Genomic DNA, 22,634 nt, shown 5'->3' on the forward strand with positions numbered 1-22,634 from the left:
AAGGCACCTCCTGCGATGCACCATCAGTATAGGATGGTCAGAGTTAAGCACGGATCAAATGATGGTGTTAAGACCTCGGTCGTAGTCACCTGGGAGGCCGGAAACAAACCGGGGTAGTCAGCCGTAATGACGACTAGGGCATTGTCCATGCTAAGTTGGTGGAACACCCCTTCAATCAGATCCACCTTTATGTCCGGATCCTCTTCGGAGGTCGGATCAAGGGATCGTTCCGGATCCTCGGGCTGTGGAGTTAGGCTTCGTATGCCCTCCACGTCCCGGCGTAGCTCCTGCGTCGAAATCACAAAGTAAAATACTTGACTTTGGAAGTATGGATCGGGTAGATAAACGTCCGCTTACCCAGCTCCGAGGGTTATTCATGGAGAATCCGTTCAATGGATTCATGCGGAGAAAGTCCTCCTCCTCCCCCTTGTACAAGCCGGACAGGATCTTTGCCAAATCGGCTGCCGAGCTCGGCCCTCTGCGGCCATGACCGGTGGCGTCGTCTTCCCCGTTGAAATCCCACATAGGGTGACCCCTATATTGAAGTGGCTGCACCCCTCGCATAATACATGTGTCCATGATTCCAATCATGGTCAATCCGGAGTGGGCCAGTAAACTAATCCGGCCCATCAGATAATGGACGCTCCCATCCTCCTCCCGTTGAGGGCTCCGCGGGCGCCAACTCAGGCGTTTCTTCAAGGGAGCATTGTTGAACTCCGGGAGGCCGATTCGAATTGGATCCGGCAGAGGGGCGTCCTCCATGTAGAACCATTATGAAGGCCAGTCTTTGGATGCCTTCTTCGGGGTGCCGGATAGATATCCGGTCCCAGCGATGCGCCATATTTCGGCTCCGCCCACTTGATATATTGACCCCTCATAGGAACGGGGTACGAGGCAAAACAATCTCTTCCACAGCGCAAAATGGGGCTCGATGCCCAGGAACAGCTCGCAAAGAGCTACAAAGCCCGCGATGTGCAGAATGGAGGCAGGTGTGAGGTGGTGAAGCTGGAGTCCGTAGAACTCTAGGAGCCCCCGGAGAAACGGGTGTATGGGAAATCCGAGTCCCCCTATTAGATAAGGGACAAAGCATACCCGCTCTCCTTTGGAAGGGTTGGAGATGCTCTCCGCCTGCTTTCCACCCTTGAAGGTGGCCAGTCCGGCTCGAACCGGAACCATGAAGGCCGGGGGAAGATATCCCTCGGTTTGGAGCGCCACTAGCTCGCTGTGTGGAACTGAGCATCTCCCCCAATCTCCTGGCTTAGGGCTGGGAGCGCGAGAGGGGGAGCCGCATCGACTATCCGTGATGGAATGGATTTTTGTCAGAGGCGCTTCCATGAGAACTTGCAGATGGAGGATGGTGTGAGCTGGATCTAGATGCTCGCCTCTCTTATAGGCGGCTCGTTCGCATGGCTAGGGGGTAAAATGTAAAAATACCCTAGCTTTTCGCATTCATATGACGCGTGGAAGAAGGCCATTATTGGGTGTAGAAGCCAAGGAGCGCAACATTTATAAGGAAGCCGGACACTATTCGACAGGAACATCAAGTTTGAAGGAGAACCCGCCTTGCAACGCCGAAGACAATATACGCGGCGGACTCGTCGTCGCTGAAGCCCGGTTCGGGGGCTACTGAGGGAGTCCCGGACTAGGGGGTGTCCGGATAGCTGAACTATCATAATCGGCCGGACTCCAAGACTATGAAGATAGAAGATTGAAGACTTCGTCCCGTGTCTGGATGGGACTTTCCTTGGCGTGGAAGGCAAGCTTGGCGATACGGATATGTAGATCTCCTACCATTGTAACCGACTTTGTGTAACCCTAGCCCTCTCCGGTGTCTATATAAACCGGATGGCTTTAGTCCATAGGACGAACAACAATCATACCATAGGCTAGCTTCTAGGGTTTAGCCTCCTTGATCTCGTGGTAGATCCACTCTTGTAACACACATCATCAATATTAATCAAGCAGGACGTAGGGTTTTACCTCCATCAAGAGGGCCCGAACCTGGGTAAAACATCGTGTCCCTTGCCTCCTGTTACCATCCGCCTAGACGCACAGTTCGGGACCCCCTACCCGAGATCCACCGGTTTTGACACCGACAGTCGGTTTCGTTTTTTTAAATAATTCAGACATACAGAAAAAGAAAGAAAAGAAATACTAAACGGACTCCAAAAATCCCGTCCCCGTCCTCTAAAAATAAGCCGGACAAGATGAACATTTATTTGGGCCTAAAATTCAATTCTAAAAAACGCGCATTTTTCCTAATTCAAATAAAATAGCGATAAAACTCCAAAATAAAATCTTATTTGATTCTATTATTAAATCTCCAATATTTCTTTATTTTGGGGAAGTCATTTTATTCCCTCTCTCATATTTTTATAATAGAAATATTCGAAGATAAAATAATTAAAATCAAATGATCCTATTTTCAAAATTTGAGAAAACTCAAATATGAAAATAGCGAAATCCCCAACTCTCTCCGTGGGTCCTTGAGTTGCGTAGAATTTCTAGGATCAAGCCAAAATGCAATAAAATATGATATGCAATGATGATCTAATGTATACATTCCAAATTGAAAATTTGGGATGTTACAAACGGCTAAATGTGAGTGCTGAAAATTTAAAATATCTTTACCACACTTGCGAACTTTGCAATGAACATGGCCATTTGAATCTCCGTTGCAAATTGTTTCATGATCGAATCGTGTCCAAAAGTTGTGATGACTTGATTTCCCTTACACATCATGATGAACTTAGTTTGCTTTTGGGTTATGAAGAATTGAAACGCGCAACTAAGCATATTGCAGAATATATCCTTAAACAATTCCTTGATACTGATCTAGAGGAAATTTATATGTATTGTGCGGTGAATTGTATTGAAAATCCTTATATTGCCAATTACATAAAGAAAGGAAAGGAAATAGAAGATGATGAGAATACTATTGAAAGGGAAGAGACTTCCCAATATCCTCCTATTATTTCTTATGATGAATCAGGTAATAAGGTGGAGCTTTCTATTCAACCAATCTCATCAATAAGGAGATCAAAAAAGAGGGATAAACCCACACATGATGTGAAGAAGAAAAAGAAAAGCCGTAAAAGCAAAGTTAGAAAGGTATCCCTCCCAAATGATGTTGCTCCTACTACTCATTGTGATGATGATAATTGCTATACTATTGGTGCTATCCATACTATTAATGATGAGAGTGATTATGCTTATGATATGAAAAGGCCCAAGCTTAGGGAAGCTATGTTTGATAAGTATGACATATTTGAGAATATATTTGATGCAATTAATGTTTGTCCCAAGCTTGGGGATCCTATGTTTAATGAAGATGATATTTTTAGCCTCCCAAGTTTTTATGATGATAGTATGCCTTCTACCTATGATAATTATATTGATGAAAGTGGGTTTGGAAGAGTGTCAACTTTAGGAAGTAATGACCCCACTATTTTGGAGGATGTTAAATCTTATAATATTTATGAAAGTGGATTTTGAGAGGTCATGACTTTATTTAGTGACGAGTCCACTATTTTGGAAGAGGTTTCAATTGATTATGATGAGAACAAAGTTGCTACTTCTGATGATTATTGTGATGAAAATTATGCTATAAAAAGTAGTGATGATGATATTTATAAAACTTGTCATGATTATGATTACCATTTTTATGAACATTACTCTTTTAATATGGAAACAATTTATAGTATTCGAGTCTCTTATGACACTCCCACTATTCCGAATGAGAAGAATTTTTCTTATGTGGAGAGTAGTAAATTTTCTATGCAAGTAGATCATGAAAAGAATGCTTTAGGTGCTGGTTATATTGTTGAATTCATTCATGATGCTACTGAAAATTATTATGAGGGAGAAATTTATGCTTGTAGGAATTGCAATAATATCAAGTCTCCTCTCTATGTGCTTAAAATCTTGAAGTTATGCTTGTTTTGCCTTCCTATGCTAGTTGATTATTGTTCCCATAAGTTGTTTGCTCACAAAATCCCTATGCATAGGAAGTGGTTAGACTTAAATGTACTAGTCATATTCTTCATGATGCTCTCTTTATGTTTCAATTCTTATCTTTTATGCGAGCATCATTGAAATCATCATGCCTAGCTAGAAAGGCATTAAAGAAAAGCGCTTGTTGGGAGACAACCCAATATTTATGCTTACTGTTTTTGTGTGTCCACATGATTATGCTACCGTAGTACTCATTTTTTAAAGCTTTTGTTTCAATAAAGTGCCAAGTAAGACCTTTAGGATAGCTTACGGTGATAGTTGTGTTGATCCTGCTGAAAATCAGAAACTTTTGCACCCAGTAAATTAGTTTTGATAATTCATAGAAACGTGATTTTGATATGATACTTTTTTCTATGAATTTGTATGTAAAATTACCAGGTTTGCCTAATTTGGTAGGATTTGTGGAGGGCAAGAATTATACGTTTGATACAGATTACTACAGACTGTCCTGTTTTTGACAGATTCTGTTTTCTATGTGTTGTTTCTTATTTTGATCAATCTATGAGTAGTATCGGAGGGTATGAACCATAGAGAAGTTGTAATACATTATATATTACACCAATATAAATTTAGAATGAGCACACAACAGTACCTAAGTGGTGGTTTTATTTTCTTATACTAACAGAGCTTACGAGTTTTCTGTTGAGTTTTGTGTTGTGAAGTTTTCAAGTTTTGGGTAAAGATTCGATGGACTATGGAATAAGGAGTGGCAAGAGCCTAAGTTTGGGGATGCCCAAGGCACCCCAAGGTAATATTCAAGTACAACCAAGAGCCTAAGCTTGAGGATGCCCCGGATGGCATCCCCTATTTCGTCTTCGTACATCGGTAACTTTACTTGGAGCTATATTTTTATTCACCACATGATATGTGTTTTGCTTGGAGCATCATGTCATTTTATTTTGTTTTGCTTGCTATTTGAATAAAATACCAAGATCTGAAATTTTTAAATGAGAGAGAGTCTTCACATAAGCTACATAATTATTTAACTACTCATTGATCTTCACTTATATCTTTTTGGAGTAGTTTGTCAATTACTCGTGTGCTTCACTTATATCATATGAGTAAATGGTTGAATGAGTTGAATATCATAAATCTGAAATTATACATGTTTCATATGATTATCCCATGGGGAATAATGACTTCACTTATAAGAAGTAGAGGTGGTAAATTTATTGAAGGTTAACAAACATTGTATTGGTCATTTGAACAATTCATGAAAGAATATTGAAGGAAGAGAGATTTCACATATAAATATACTATCTTAGACATCTTCTATGATTGTGAGCCCCATTAATTATTTTCAAACCTGAGCAAATTAGTTGACGTTGGACAAGGAAGACAACATAATGAGTTATGCTTGGGTATATTTGTGTCGAAGTTATATTGTTATAGATCCTCCAACATGTGGTGCTTGCTTCTTAGAATCCTTTGCTAGCCAAAATATCTGTACTAAGCGAGAATACTGCTTGTGCATCCAAATCCCTTGAACCAAGTTTCTTCCATGAGTGTCCACCATACCTACCTATATGCGGTATTTCCCTGCCGTTCCAAGTAAATTTGCATGTGCCAAACTCTAAACCTTCAAATAATAATCTGTTTTGTCTGCCCGAATCGCTCATGTAGCGACTAGGAGCTATCAGTATCATCCATGCTAGGTGGGTTATTCTCACGATGAGTGGACTCCGCTCATCATTCACGAGAAAAATGGCAGGTAAATGGGATGCCCAGTCCCATGATCAAAAGATCAAAATCAAATCAAAATAATTGCAAACAAAACTCCCCCAGGATTGTTGTTAGTTGGAGGCACCCATTGTTTTGGGCAAGCCATGGATTGATGATTGTTGGTGGAGGGGAAGTAAAAGCTTTACCATTCTACTTGGGAACCGCCATAATGTATCTAGTATGGAAGAAACTGGGAACTCTTGGTTGTTATGTTGACAATGAAAGCATACCTCTCAAAATTATTTATCTCTTTTTCAAAATCGAGCTCTGGCACCTCTGCAAATCCCTGCTTCCCTCTGCGAAGGGCCTATCTTTTACTTTTATGCAAGAGTCAGTAGTATTCCTTCTCATTCCAACCTACTCTTTAGTTGGCAAGCATCATGTGATGGGGAAAGATCTAAGCATATATGGCCATTCAAATATATTTGATCATCAATTATTATTGTTGACAATTATCTATATTATAAGTAAGTTGGGAGGCAAAACATTAAGCCCCTATCTTTCTCTGTGTTCGATTGATGCTATTTGTTCTAAAAATATGCTTTGAGTGGTAGCAATCATGGAAGACTATATGATAGTTGAGTATGTGGGATTTGCTAAATCAAAGTTCTTACATAGACCCTTCCTGAAAATAAGATGAATTGCAGTTGTTTGATGACTGAGAACATAGTTTGCTAGTTTTCAAGAAAGTTTATGGCCTACGCTTTAACGTTTGAATAGCTTGTTACTTAATTGTGAGAAATTTTATGAGATGAGTTGCTGTTATGACATATAATGATGCTAAAAAAGGTGATTGAAATTATTGTTGATCAAACTTGTGCACCTACTAGCATTCACACTTCATAAATTATTTCTTTTATCATTTACCTACTCAAGGACGAGCAGGAATTAAGCTTGGGGATGCTGATACGTCTCCAACGTATCTATAATTTATGAAGCATTCATGCTATTATATTATCTGTTTTGGATGTTTATTGTCTTTATTATACACTTTTATATTATTTTTGGGACTAACCTATTAACCAGAGGCCCAACCCAAATTGATGTTTTCTTGCCTATTTCAGTGTTTTGAAGAAAAGGACTATCAAACGGAGTCCAAATGGAATGAAACCTTCAGGAGATTTATTTTTGGCAGGGAAGCAATCCAGGAGACTTGGAGTGCACGTAAGGAAGCAACAAGGAAGCCACGAGGCAGGGAGGCGCGCCCTACCCCCTGGGCGCGCCCCCACCCTCGTGGGTGGCTCCCTTGACTGACTTATTTCACCTATATATCTCCATATACCCTATAAACACCGGGGGGCACAATAGGTCGGGAGTTCCGCCGCCGCAAGCCTCTGTAGCCACCAAAAACCTCTCAAGAGCCCATTCCGGCACCCTGCTGGAGGGGGGATCCCTCACCGGTGGCCATCTTCATCATCCCGACGCTCTCCATGACGAGGAGGGAGTAGTTCACCCTCGGGGCTAAGGGTATGTACCAGTAGCTATGTGTTTGATCTCTCTCGTGTTCTTGAGGTGATACGATCTTGATGTATCACGAGCTTTGCTATTATAGTTGGATCTTATGATGTTTCTCCCCTCTACTCTCTTGTAATGGATTGAGTTTTCCCTTTTAAGTTATCTTATCGGATTGAGTCTTTAAGGATTTGAGAACACTTGATGTATGTCTTGCCGTGCTTATCTCTGGTGACAATGGGATATTCATGTGATCTACTTGATGTATGTTTTGGTGATCAACTTGCGGGTTCAATGAACTTATGCATAGGGGTTGGCACACGTTTTCGTCTTGAATCTCCGGTAGAAACTTTGGGGCACTCTTTGAAGTACTTTGTGTTGGTTGAATAGATGAATCTGAGATTGTGTGATGCATATCGTATAATCATGCCCACGGATACTTGAGGTGACATTGGAGTATCTAGGTGACATTAGGGTTTTGGTTGATTTGTGTCTTAAGGTGTTATTCTAGTACGAACTCTATGATAGATCAAACGGAAAGAATAGCTTCATGTTATTTTACTACAGACTCTTGAATAGATCGATCAGAAATGATAACTTTGAGGTGGTTTCGTACCCTACAATAATCTCTTCATTTGTTCGCCGCTATTAGTGACTTTGGAGTTACTCTTTGTTACATGTTGAGGGATAGTTATATGCTCCAGTTATGTTATTATTGTTGAGAGAACTTGCACTAGTGAAAGTATGAGCCCTAGGCCTTGTTTCTTAGCATTGCAATACCGTTTGTTCTCACTTTTATCATTAGTTACCTTGCTGTTTTTATATTTGCAGATTACAAAAACCTATATCTACCATCCATATTGCATTTGTATCACCATCTCTTCGCTGAACTAGTGCACCTATACAATTTACCATTGTATTGGGTGTGTTGGGGACACAAGAGACTCTTCGTTATTTGGTTGCAAGGTTGTTTGAGAGAGACCATCTTCATCCTATGCCTCCCACAGATTGATAAACCTTAGGTCATCCACTTGAGGGAAATTTGCTACTGTCCTAGAAACCTCTGCACTTGGGGGCCCAACAACATCTACAAGAAGAAGGTTGTGTAGTAGACATCAGTATGACACGCTCAAAGATTTCTTGAAGAGCAAAGGCTTCAAACCTGGTTCGCTAGATCCAACACTCTTCACGAAGTAATACGACGGTGAACTGTTTGTGTGCCAAATCTATGTGGATGACATTATCTTCGACTGCACTGACAAGAGATACATCGATGAGTTTGGACACATGATGCAAGAGCAATATCAGATGTCCACGATGGGTGAGCTGAAGTTCTTCCTTGATCTTCAAATCCGACAACAAAGAAATGGCATCTGCATATCACAAGAGAAATACCTCAAAGACTGCCTGAAGAAGTTTGGAATGCAAGAATGCAAAGTATACACGACGCCAATGCCAACCAAAAGTCATCTCGGTCCTGACGATAATGGTAAAGAGTTCGATCAAAAGGTATACCTCTCCATGATTGGTTCCTTACTTTACTTATGTGCATCTAGGCCAGATATAATGCTTAGCGTTTGCATGTGTGCCCGATTCCAAGCGGCACCAAAGGAGTCGCATCACCTAGTTGTGAAGCGAATTCTTCGATATTTGGCTTACACTGCAACGATAGGATTATGGTATCCAAAGGGCTCAACATTTGATCTGATTGGGTATTCTGATGCTGATTATGCTGGTGACAAGGTTGATCGCAAGTCCACCTCAAGAACATGACATTTCCTCAGTCGATCACTTGTCTGTTGGTCTTCAAAGAAGCAGAACTGTGTGTCACTCTCCACTGCTCAATCTAAATACATTGCTGCTAGATCGTGCCGTGCTCACCTTCTATGGATGAAGCAAACTCTCAAGGATTATGGCATCAACATGAAGAATATGCCACTCTTCTGTGATAATGAAAGCGCCATCAAGCTTTTCAAGAATCCAGTTCAACACTCGAAGACAAAGCACATTCAGATCCGTCATCACTTTCTCAGAGATCATGTCAACAAGGAAGACATTGATATCATTCACGTCAACACTGAAGAGCAATTGACAGATATCTTCACTAAGCCCTTGGATGAGAAAAGATTTTGCAAGTTGCGGTGTGAGCTAAATATCTTAGAATCCTCGAATGTCCTGTGAATGGGCACACATCCTAACGCTTATGCATGTTGACGACTTAGATGTGCAACACACGAAGTAACATATATCTTCAATTAATGAAGACTTACCTTCTGAGTGTGAATACATTAATGTGGAATTTGACTTCAGAGCGCCATGATATTTGTGTGCCGTGTCTGGGTCTAATACTTCCTATACGGTGGGTAATGCCACCACCAAATTCTTATTGAAGTGTTTCTCTTGGCATTACAATTGCAAAGTCTTTGCATTTGGATTGTTTTCAACATTATTTTATCTTCATGATTTATCTTCACAATGTTGATTTGGTTCATACACACACACACACACACACACACACACACACACACACACACACACACACATATATATATATATATATATATATTTGTGCTATGTCCTCTACAGCATTCACTTATAGCTATGTCTTCACTCTTGAATCTTTTTATCTAAGTGAATGTGATCGGACCCTAACCTGTTCTATGCTTCTAGCTCAACTCTATCTGTCCAAATCATATGCATTCTATTGAAACTTGTCAATTGTCTTCTCTGAGTCCTTGTCAGCAGATGACAATATGACAAACATTTAATCTCTTTTTACTGTTGCATCCTTATTGCCTGAAAACCGGAGAAGCCGGAACGACCACCCGACAATCCAGGCGTGCATGGGAACATGGAACAACTTCCAATGTGTTGCATGTTTGTCACGTGTCCCTCAGATGTGAACCGCCAAGGGCACCTGAGTAATTGCACTGTGATGTCCCTTTCCTTATAAATACACAACACATTGCGGTCAAAAAATCCTTCTTCCACCTCCACACCTCGCTCAAACCCTAGCGCCACCTCTAGCTCTTGACGACGCTGGCGACAAAGCGCTTAGCTGCCGCGACCTCACCGACACCGTCCTCACGCTGGCCGCGGACCTCATATTCTCCGCCGCCACTGTATGTGTCTTCCGTCGCCAAGTTAGGGCACGGGAGATTGAACTGATCGGCCTCCTACTCCGTTCTGTCTAGCAGTTCTTCGTGTGGTAATTAAAACTTACTTTTTACTGCCTTTTTGATATGATAGATTCATCCTTCTCTACCAAAAGTGGTTTCTATGCTTACAAAGTTGAATCTATCCTGTTTTGCATCTCATATTCCTAGGATATTCACTTATGCTGCACTACAAGTTAGATTCCTCACTTGTACCTATTCTTGGATTCGTACAAATCTGGAACCAACTCTCAACAAATAAGTGAATGTCTTTGCGTTATGAGGTCAAAATCTTCAAACTGATTTATCTTCAAAATCTTCTGAGAATGAATATGACCTCTTCCCCTTCCCTCGCACCTCTAATGCTGTGACAGGTACATGTCCGTGGGAGAATCCCTTGGTTCTCATAGTCTGCATTCATTTGCAGAATTCCTACAATGTCACATCAATTCTCCTAAAGCCAATTCCTGTCTGAGCAGCCATTGGAAGCCTTTGCAAGTTCTGAATCCATCCAGCTTAAACTTCATGGCAACAGAAAACTCAGCTAGAAAGGGTAACAGACAACACCGTGGGAATACATCCATAGATTTGCCACCAGATCTGCATAAAATGTACAAGTCAGACCCCAAGGAAACCTATGGTGAACGCAAAAATCAAATCCAATGGATTCGAAGATATTGGGCAGAGGAATGGTTTAAGTACATATTTGTCACTGCTGAGTATGCCGAGAAGAATGCCATCAAGCAACCTTGGGGAGATATATTATACAAAAATCTTCAACCCAAGTCCCTATTCAAAGCCATTGATCAAGGCTTCTACCCGTGCATGGTTCGCGGACCACAGCCAGAGAATGCTGACCCATCTTCTCTGCTATGGTGTCGTGAAGACAATCTGTTCAACTGCACCTTCAAGTTTGCCAAGGATTCTGCCACGAAGAACAAGAAAGCATTTGGACTCGACTTCAACCCTGGCCCGTCTGCTCCTCGGGCTAATGGCACCCGTGATGCCAATCCCAATGTCATTGGCCCCTTCTACAACCTCGAAGGCTTGATCACTCATATTGTAGTTCAAGGGGCCGCTGTGGATCACTCAGCTGATGAAGCAAATTTTGATGAAGCACCAGCTCCTCCTAAACCATAGAAGAAGAAGTTAAAAGCTTCCAAACCCTCTGTCGCACCAAAAGCTTCACGTGTGAAGCCATTGGCAACTATTCCTCCTGCTTCCAGTATGCAATCTGAAGATCTCTCTCGCATCTCCAAGAAGACCGAGAAGTCTATACAGAAGAAGAAGCCCATTCTGAGTTCTGATGAAGCACTAACCCCAGCTGCCATTCTGAGGAACAAGAATAAAGCCATTGATCTGTCCAGTGACGATGATCTGGGTGAGGATGCTCTTGAGCTGCTGATAAAGAGCAAACAAGAGGCGGAAATCTTCAATGATTTGCCCCTTTTTGATGTGGACATCCTATATAACTTCATTGATGAGTGGTTTGCCAATCCTGATCTCAGCATTGATGATCTTCAACTTCCCATTGGCATCAGTGTCTCTTTCCACAGTGCCATTGCAAATGAGCTAGCTCTGGCTCAGAAGATAGTTGAGCTAAAGAACAAGATTGACTATGAAAAGGCTCAATTCAATAAGCACATGGTCAAGCTCAATGTCACTGATGTTCAGAACTTCAAGAAGCTGCTGCATGATCTCAAGGAAGCGTTTCACAAGAAACGTGAAGAAGCAAAAAGTTCAAGAGAGAAGATGAAACACCTTGCTACAAAATGTGTTCAGGATCACAATGAAGCTGAAAAGCGTAAGGCTCTTGGGCGTCCAGGCATCGACCCTAAGATGGCTGCCAAAAATAAGAAGCCGACTGTGGCCCAAGCTGAAGCGTCAGGACAGGAAGCACCTCACATTGTCTTCCCTACCAGCATGACAGGCTCGAAGCTTAAGGTCCCCACAGTTTCTTCAGAACTTAAGAAGACAAGGGCAGCCAAGGCCGAAGCCAGGAAACACAAGAACAAGAATGTATCTGACAATGCTCCACTGACCAAGAAGCAGAAGGCAAAGTCTTCGAAGAAGAATCGGGTTGCTCCTTCAGAGCCCCTCTCAGTTGCTCGTCCCGCATCTCCCCACCAAGAGCGTTAGGTAGTACTTCATAAGCCTGCTTCCACAGAGGCTCCTGAAGCTGAAGAAGTTCCAGCTGTTGACCCCACCGCAGCTGAAGACATTGGTCCCCAAGACAATGTAGAAGATGATGTAGTTCTTCCTTAGATTGAGCACCAAAAGGTATCATCGCCTGTTCTCATGAACAACAAAATCATCAGCATTGGTCATCCCTTGACACCAATCGCTCAGGATGCATCGTGGGATGATCGCCCCCAACCAGAAACTCCAAGTCAAAGTTCACCCAGTACTCCCCCACCCCAAGTCACCACTCCGGTGCTTGATGATGATGACTATGTGGTCCATCCAACTCCCACTCCAAAAGCGTCGCCCGCGTTTCGTAGGCTTCGCAAAGGACCAAGGCCACAAGTCGCTATGCCGAGTGTCCCAACAGGAGAAGTTCAACCCAACTCAGTAGCACGACAATTGTTTCCTGAAGCCACTCCTACTGTGAACGTCTCTGAGTCTGAAGCCAAGGCTGGTGAAGACATACCAGCTGCATCAGCCGAAGAACACCAAGAACCCCGTGAAGAAGAAGAGCGTGTTGTCACACCTCCCACCAATCAAGAAGCTGTTCTCGAGGAGAACGTGTTTGTGCCCGACCCTCTAGCTACTCAAGTGGAGGTTGAAAATACTGAGGCAGCCACCAACAACACTACTGAAGCCAATGATGTTGTCATGGCTGAAGCTAATGTGGCGCCTACAGTGAATATGGTGCCTCAAGCAAATGATGCACCTGTAACCAATGTGCAGGCTAAAGCCCTTGTCAATGCCACTGCTCCTGTACCGCCTCCAAGGCCTCACACCATTGAGCAAGCATTTTTCAAGGCGAGCTTGTCACTGTTCGATGGCCTATTCTGGTTCCTCTGCTAGCTCCCGGACCTCAATTTGATTATCATGTGGAGCACAGGCCTCAGGTCCAAAAGCCAAAAACGATGCTGCCAAGGTTTCCAGGTACTGCGTCTTCGCCAGGATCATTCAATGTGAATGTCTTCATTGAACACAACACCTTCTTTGATAGTGCCAAGAACCCATATTCAAGGCCAAGAATTTCATCTGATCTGTTCTGGAGCTATCAGCAGGGCAGTTTTTATTCCTGTGTCTTATACAATCAAGGGCGCATTTTTCCTCATATGCGTCTAGACTGCGAAGCCATTGCTAGACTGCCCTATTTGGAAGAAGCCCTAGACCGCTTCAGAAATGCTGGTCTTCTGTAGTTTGTGACTGACAAAAAAAATTGGAATGAAGAGCTTCTGTTACAATTCTATGCTACACTTCACATTCGCGGCTACAACAGGGATACCAAAACTTGGGTCCTTGAGTGGATGACATGCAATGTCCATCATGAAGCCAAAGCTCTTGATATCATTGAGCTTACTGGCCTGCCCACTCCAGGTGAACTTTATGAACCTGGTTGTCAGCTTCACCGCAATGCTTTAGAGAGCATATTCCAGAAGCCTGAGCCCAATATGAGCCAAATGCTGAGTATGATGAAGCCAATACCACAAGATGCTGAATATCCAAAGGAATTCTTTGTTGAAGACCTAGAGTATCTGCCCCGTGATAACCCACAAGTGTAGAGGATTGCAACAACTTTCGAGGGTAAAGTATTCAACCCAAATTTATTGATTCGACACAAGGGGAGCCAAAGAATATTCTTGAGTATTAGCAGTTGAGTTGTCAATTCAACCACACCTGGATAACTTAGTATCTGCAGCAAAGTATTTAGTAGCAAAGTAGTATGATAATAAAGGTAACGGTAGCAAAAGTAAAGATAATAGTTTGGGGTTTTTGTAGTAGTTGTAACAGCAGCAACGGAAAAATAAATAAGCAAAGAACAATATATGAAAAGCTCGTAGGCAATGGATCAGTGATGGATAATTATGCCGGATGCGATTCCTCATGTAATAGCTATAACATTGGGTGACACAGAACTAGCTCCAGTTCATCAATGTAATGTAGGCATGTATTCCGTAAATAGTCATACGTGCTTATGGAAAAGAACTTGCATGACATCTTTTGTCCTACAATCCCGTGGCAGCAGGGTCCTAGCGGAAACTAAGGGATATTAAGGCCTCCTTTTAATAGAGAACCGGAACAAAGCATTAGCACATAGTGAATACATGAACTCCTCAAACTACGGTCATCACCGAGAAGTATCCCGATTATTGTCACTTCGGGGTTGTCGGATCATAACACATAATAGGTGACTATAGACTTGCAAGATAGGATCAAGAACACACATATATTAATGAAAACATAATAGGTTCAGATCTGAAATCATGGCACTCGGGCCCTAGTGACAAGCATTAAGCATAGCAAAGTCATATCAATATCAATCTCAGAACATAGTGGATAGTAGGGATCAAACCCCAACAAAACTAACTTGCTTACATGGTAAATCTCATCCAACCCATCACCGTCCAGCAAGCCTACGATGAAATTATTCACGCACGACGGTGAGCATCATGAAATTGGTGATGGAGGATGGTTGATGATGACGACGACGACGAATCACTACAAAAAAATACACTTCCGTGATGATACGTGTTTGTCACAGTAGGTCGCATTTTTTGTCATGCATGTACATCCATGACAAATTTATGACAGAATCAAGATAGTCATACCTGTGTTGTCGTAGAAGTGTTCCATGACATTACCAAAATTATCATCATGGAAGTGTCCACTTGCATGATGATAAATCGTGCGTCACAGAAGTGCTTTCGTCAAGGGTGACTGACACGTGGCATCCACCGTAACGGAACTCCGTTAAGCTATCGGGTCGGGTTTTGGATCCGATAACCCGTTAAAAGCCCCGACCAATGGGGATTTTCCACGTGTAAAATCGTCATTAGCTGGAGGAAACACGTGTCGGCTCTTTGTTGGGACAGATGTCATCCACTCATTGGACAGAAGGCGCCTATGATACGTCGACACGTGGCCCGGCTCAACAGAGGCCCATTCCTTTGAATAGGCCGGCCCGTTTGACTTGGTCAAAAGGTGATGGGCCGGCCCATGGAAAGCCTGTTAACGGCATGTTCGAATATAGCCCATTTACAGCCCGCTAACCCAAGGCCCGTTACGCCCTACCCGAAATAGGCCTAGTAGCGTCATCTGGGCCATCCAATATGATTCCATCCCGTTTTCACTTCTGGCCCATGTATGGCCCATGACGTCTGTCGGCCCATATGAGGCCCTATGTAACTCTTGGCCTATTAACGGCCCATGGTGAAACTTGTGACACCCCAAAATTATGACCTTGTTTTATTAATTAAAACTTTTATTTTCTGGGCTCCCTTTTGATTTTTGAACCTTTTTTTCCCTTGCTATTATGGAGTTTTCCCCAAAGTGAAAACTTTTAGAATATGTTATTGGACTTGTTTAACCTCTCAAGAAAAACTTTTCTTTTATTAGTAGAACTAATCACATAATTAATTTGCTTGATCTTTTTTTTCTTGAAAAATGGTTTTCCCAAGGTTATATGGCCATATTTGAACTACAACCATTTGATAAATTCACTTAAAATTCCAACCAAAATTTGGAGATGTCAGGTGATGTTTTTAAATCACTTTTATGCAAAAATATCTTTTATTCATGAAATATTTTGAGCTCTGCACCCAATTTTCCTCTCTGGTCCAGTGGGCAATTTTGCACTACAACTCATTTAAATACTCCTTTCTAGCCTCCACCAAAATTTATGGGATGTTAGTAGTAGCATATGATTCAACTTGATGCAAAAACCCAATGATGTTCTTTGAAAAATTTGAGTGTATCAACCTCATCTTCATTCTGGTCCAACATGATGGTTTGTAGAGCAACCATATTCTTGCTTGCTCTTTGGCCCTTGATTCTTTCTCCTGCTTGTAGTGTACCTTGCCAAACCCTTAAGTCCAGGAGAGTGGACCCATTGGATGATTCTAAGTGCTTGTAATCATGCCCTCTTCTTTCTGTCAAAAACTGAAGTTTTGCAAAACTTGCACTAACAAGTTTCTTCTTCTGATAAACTAAACTCACCACCCTCTCATTCATCCAAAGAGACACTAGCCTGGAGAATTTGGCCACTCCAAGAAATGCCTAGGTGCCTGTGGCATTTTGTCAAACACCCTGAGTACATAGCCAGATTTGGCATGATTTCAAGTTTACATTATGAACTTGGCCACCTGACCTAACCACCATGTCCATTTACCTTCTGACTAACCCTACCCTAGCCCTGTCTCTTGCCAGCCTCACCCGCGACCTCTAGCATGCACTGGCATTTAATCGAACACGTCCTGGGCGTGCTCTGGGCGCGCCCAGAGCGTGCGTTTGGCACGCACGTGCGCCCGAGCTGCCGCGTCTCGCCCCGCACCTATTCTGGCCCTTGGCCAACAGCAGCTAGCACGCCACGTATCCCCCTGCACCGCCACGCCACCCCGACCACCCCTGGCACCCCACAGCGCCACCGTCCGAAGGGCCATGGCGGCTAGCTCACGGCCGCATGCAGGCCCCGGCCGTGTCAGCACCGCCCGAGCCACTCCCGCTCACCAGCTTGCCCTGGAGAAGTGCTCCGCTCGTCCACTAGCTCCTGCCGCCATCGTCAGCCCCGCCACGTCCCCCTGCCGCTACTGAACGTCGATCGCCGGCGATCTTATCCCCACCGCCGCAGAACCGACCTCGTCGCACTATAAAAGGAAGCCCCGAGCTTGTCAAGCCCTCAAGAAACTTCCCTCACTCCCTCACAGACCCTCCCGTGGTAGTTGAAAGACCAGAGGGATCGTCTTCTTCCTCTCCGGCAACTCCTGTGGCCGCCACTGCCCCAGCCACTCCGGCACCACCAGGGCCTCCCCCTCTCCACTCTCTCCACCAGAAGATCTCTCTTCCTCCCGTGAGCCCGTCCCCCTGCTCGATTTTGATCGGGAGCCACCGTAGCCCCAAACCCACTTTGCTCCCGAATGCCTCCTCCGTCGCGAAGCTCACCGCCGGCAGCTCACTCCGTCCCCGCCGGCCCAATGACCACCGGGAGGACCGCCCGGGTCTTGCGGATCCATTCCGACCCTCTGGAGCCCGCAGGGAGCCGCCGTTCGTCGGCGTAGATCGCCGTTGCCTCGCCGCCGTTCGGGCAGAGGAAGAGGGGGAAGAGATGGACTGGTCAAACCTGACCAGTGGGCCCCCTGGACCCACTGTCAGAGACCCAGCCCCGCCTCCACGTGTTTAAGTGGAAGCGCAAAACCGCGAGTACGTCTCCCCTTCTTCGAAGGCGTATTCTGCCCGAAACGTTTTTCTTTTTTTTCTGTTTTATTTTAAAAACAGATTTGACTAAACTTTGACTGGCTATAACTTTTAAAACATAAATCCAAATGACTTGATTCTTTTTCCTACATCTCTCAAATTCTGTTTAGTTTATTTTATGTTTTATTTGAAAAAATTTCAAACAAATTTTTTTTTCTGTTTTGAAATTGTGTTTAATTCCAATATTTTCAAAATAGTATTTTGGAGAGAGGCAGAAAGCTTTCAAAACTTTTGGAGAGCACCCCCACCTCTCCACACCTTGAAGGCAAGCATTCTAAACCCTGGCATAATATTTTTGGTGTGTTCGTTGACACATTTATAACACCATCTCATTTCGGAGAACTTGTTATTTCATGTGTTATGATCATTTGCATGGATGCATATTAATGATTTCCATGCTATTGGAAATGAACACACTTGTGATGGTAATCATCCTCATGTGCCTTGCATGCATGCCGGAAGGAATCCGGGAATGCCTCTGCCTTTGGTAGGCGTGAACTTGTCGCCGGTCCCCGTCGGGACGGTTGTGTCCGGTATGGCATAGTAAGGTATAATGAGTGTTGATTGTGTTGTTTGAAATATATTTGTTATACATGTCATGCAGGGAAATTATAAACCTCCTGAGTCGACCGTAGATCGAGTCTTGTTCCAGTAACCCCCATACTTGTTTCGTACTACCACTTGTCCCTACAACAGGTAGGGTACGGTTCAGTAAGTCGTCAACCCCTTTCAAGCACACACTGTACAGAGAGGCCATGGTGGAAGATACCGGTTGTAGCCGGTAGGCGGGCCACCTGGTCCGGGGGCATGGGTGTTTCCGGTTGGGATCGAGAGGGGGGCACCCCTTAGAGCGCGCGGTATAAATTTGATCCCATGCTACACGAGGTTGTAGCCTCCCCACTTAAAGTTTTGCTTGATAGGTGTCGTGGGTGATTCTAGACACCGGCAAGTTAAGCTGGTGTGTGCAAGTTAGATGTGTTTTCAACTAAAAGACCGTAGACAGAATTAGTCCCGATGGACTAATGGAATCCGTTGCTCACGGGTAAAGAGTACACCCTCTGCAGAGATTAAACCTATTCGAATAGCCGTGTCCATGGTTAAGGACTACAGTCTGGGATGGGTCAAGTGTCGGTCCTAGTGTCGGTCTTCAGAGGAGAAACTACTAAACCAGGACGTGGATCATGACTGATGACTTGTGATAAATATGTTTATGTTTATTATGCACTTACCCATTTTATTATCTGAATTACTGGGTATCCCTGGGACGGTTCTACCTCCTGGATATTCATTGTGATTATATATTTTATAAGCCCTTTATGTGGTGTCGCTGAGACGCCCGACTGTGGCATTGCTTATTATTTATTTTTGATATAAGCCCTTTCTATGATGTCGCTCAGACGTCCAACTTTGGCACACTTGTTATTTATTTTGATATAAGCCCTTTCTGCGATGTCGCTCAGACGTCCGACTGTGGCACGCTCGTTGTTTATTTTGATATAAGCCCTTTATGCTATGTCGCTCAGACGTCCGACTGTGGCACACTTGTTATTTATTTTTATATAAGCCCTTTCTGCGATGTCGCTCAGACGTCTGACTATGGAACGCTCGTTGTTTATTTTGATATAAGCCCTTTATGCGATGTTGCTCAGACGTCCGACTGTCGCACGCATGTCATTTACTCTTCAATATAAGCCCTTTATGTGGTGTCGCACAGATGCCAACTGCGGCATTTTATTTCCACTCCATTATTGCTCATTCATGTTGCATATAAATAACCTGCATGCATGCATCAGAGATTTTATTTTATGACTGACGATGTGATCATAGAATATTTCAGCGCACGATTATCATTTATATTATACCCGTGTTCATAATGTTTGCGAGTACATTCAAAGTACTCACTGGCTTGTCCCTGGCTATTGTCTTGGCCAGATTTCCTACATGGAGAGCAGCATTGCGACGACATCTCCAGAACCTAAGCAACGGTGATAGCAGCCTCGTGAAGATAGGAGTTAACCTGGTCAGTTGTTCCTGTTGGTAAATGGAGTCCCATAGACACCGATGATCCACAAACCGCTTCCGCCATCAACCTCTAGAAATCACTTGGTGTACTCATAGGCCAGAATGGTCTTGTACTACATATTTTGTATTTTGCTTGGAATTTCATTATCAAGTCGGTGTCTCATCAGCTAACAGTAATCCTGGGGCTGGTGAGCACAACGACCATTTTCTGGAAATTTTACCCGGAAAACCGGTCGTGACAAACTTGGTATCAGAGCCAGGCTGACCATTGGCTAATCCTATCTTAGCCAGGTCGAAAAACCTAGGGAAACCAACCCACCAGACCCTAACCAAAACCCCAGCCAAGATTTCCGTGCAAGATAGCCACACAGTGACCCCGACACTTTTGGCAGTCGGTGCCCAACCTATCAGCCTAGCCTGTCGATCACGCGCTAGAGACCGACACCTATATTGTCCCATTCGCAAGCGTGCGAAGGAAGACTTCGTTCCCTTTTTCTATAAAAAGGGCATGCTAGCCTCAACACAGCACAGCCCCGGCCATCAACCAAAATACCTTGATGACCCCAGAAGTGCTTCGTCGCCTTTTGGGAACACGCTCCAACGGGATTGTGGCCAACAATCCCCGAGATGGTTATCATCACTACCCTGACCCTGTAGACCCTCAACCCCCTCCAGCAAATCACGACGGTGAAAACCATGGAGAAACCTCGACGTCCGCGAGGCAAGCCTGATTAGATATTAACGAGGTAGACTAAAATCGCTTGAATGATACCGAGTCTTAGAATGACCTCGCCTTGTAATCTTGTGACCTTGTATCGCCGTAATTAAATGTTGTTTGCTTATGCGCTCCTGTTTTTAATAGTAGCCATGCATGAGTATGTTGATGTGCGATTGCATTTTTTATCCCGGGCGTAGCTGCCAACCTCGACGACGCAAATTTGTGCTATGAATAAATCTTTTGGTTCCAGCTCACAGGAAAGATATTTTCAAAACAACTCTTAACAAATCTCGAGGACGAGATTTTCTTTTAAGGGGGGTAGTGTTGTGACACCCCAAAATTTTGACCTTGTTTTATTAATTAAAACTTTTATTTTCTGGGCTCCCTGTTGATTTTTGAACCTTTTTCTCCCTTGCTATTATGGAGTTTTCCCCAAAGTGAAAACTTTTCAAATATGTTATTGGACTTGTTTAACCTCTCAAGAAAAACTTTTCTTTTATTAGTAGAACTAATTACATAATTAATTTGCTTGATCTTTTTTTTCTTGAAAAATGGTTTTCCCAAGGTTATATGGCCATATTTGAACTACAACCATTTGATAAATTCACTTAAAATTCCAACCATAATTTGGAGATGTCAGGTGATGTTTTTAAATCACTTTTATGCAAAAATATCTTTTATTCATAAAATATTTTGAGCTCTGCACCCAATTTTCCTCTCTGGTCCAGTGGGCAATTTTGCACCGCAACTCATTTAAATACTCCTTTCTAGCCTCCACCAAAATTTATGGGATGTTAGTAGTAGCATATGATTCAACTTGATGCAAAAACCCAATGATGTCTTTGAAACATTTGAGTGTATCAACCTCATCTTCATTCTGGTCCAACATGATGGTTTGTAGAGCAACCATATTCTTGCTTGCTCTTTGGCCCGTGATTCTTTCTCCTGCTTGTAGTGTACGTTGCCAAACCCTTAAGTCCAGGAGAGTGGACCCATTGGATGATTCTAAGTGCTTGTAATCATGCCCTCTTCTTTTTGTCAAAAACTGAAGTTTTGCAAAACTTGCACTAACAAGTTTCTTCTTCTGATAAACTAACCTCACCACCCTCGCATTCATCCAAAGAGACACTAGCCTGGAGAATTTGGCCACTCCAAGAAATACCTAGGTGCCTGTGGCATTTTGTCAAACATCCTGAGTACATAGCCAGATTTGGCATGATTTCAAGTTTACATTATGAACTTGGCCACCTGACCTAACCACCATGTCCATTTACCTTCTGACTAACCCTACCCTAGCCCTGTCTCTTGCCAGCCTCACCCGCGACCTCTAGCATGCAGTGGCATTTCATCGAACACGTCATGGGCGTGCTCTGGGCGCGCCCAGAGCGTGCGTTTGGCACGCATGTGCGCCCGAGCCGCCGCGTCTCGCCCCGCACCTGTTCCGGTCCTTGGCCAACAGCAGCTAGCACGCCACGTATCCCCCTGCACCGCCACGCCACCCCGACCACCCCTGGCACCCCACAACGCCACCGTTCAGAGGGCCATAGCGGCTAGCTGACGACCGCATGCAGGCCCCGGCCGTGTCAGCACCGCCCGAGCCACTCCCACTCGCCAGCTTGCCCTAGAGAAGTGCTCTGCTCGTCCACTAGCTCCTGCCGCCATCGTCAGCCCCGCCACGTCCCCCTGCCACTACAGAACATCGATCGCTGGCGATCTTATCCCCACCGCCGCAGAACCGAACTCGTCGCACTGTAAAAGGAAGCCCCGAGCTCGTCAAGCCCTCAAGAAACTTCCCTCACTCCCTCACAGACCCTCCCGTGGTACTTGAAAGACCAGAGGGATCGTCTTCTTCCTCTCCAGGAACTCCTGCCGCCGCCACTGCCCCAGCCACTCCGGCACCACCAGGGCCTCCCCCTCTCCACTCTCTCCACCAGAAGATCTCTCTTCCTCCCGTGAGCCCGTCCCCCTGCTCGATTTTGATCGGGAGCCACCGTAGCCCCAAACCCACTTTGCTCCCGAATGTCTCCTCCGCCGCGAAGCTCACAGCCGGCAGCTCACTCCGTCCCCGCCGACCCAATGACCACCGGGAGGACCGCCCCGGTCTTGCGGATCCATTCCGACCCTCT

This window comes from Triticum aestivum, chromosome 4B (genome assembly GCF_018294505.1).
Source record: "Triticum aestivum cultivar Chinese Spring chromosome 4B, IWGSC CS RefSeq v2.1, whole genome shotgun sequence".
Taxonomy (NCBI): Eukaryota; Viridiplantae; Streptophyta; class Magnoliopsida; order Poales; family Poaceae; genus Triticum; species Triticum aestivum.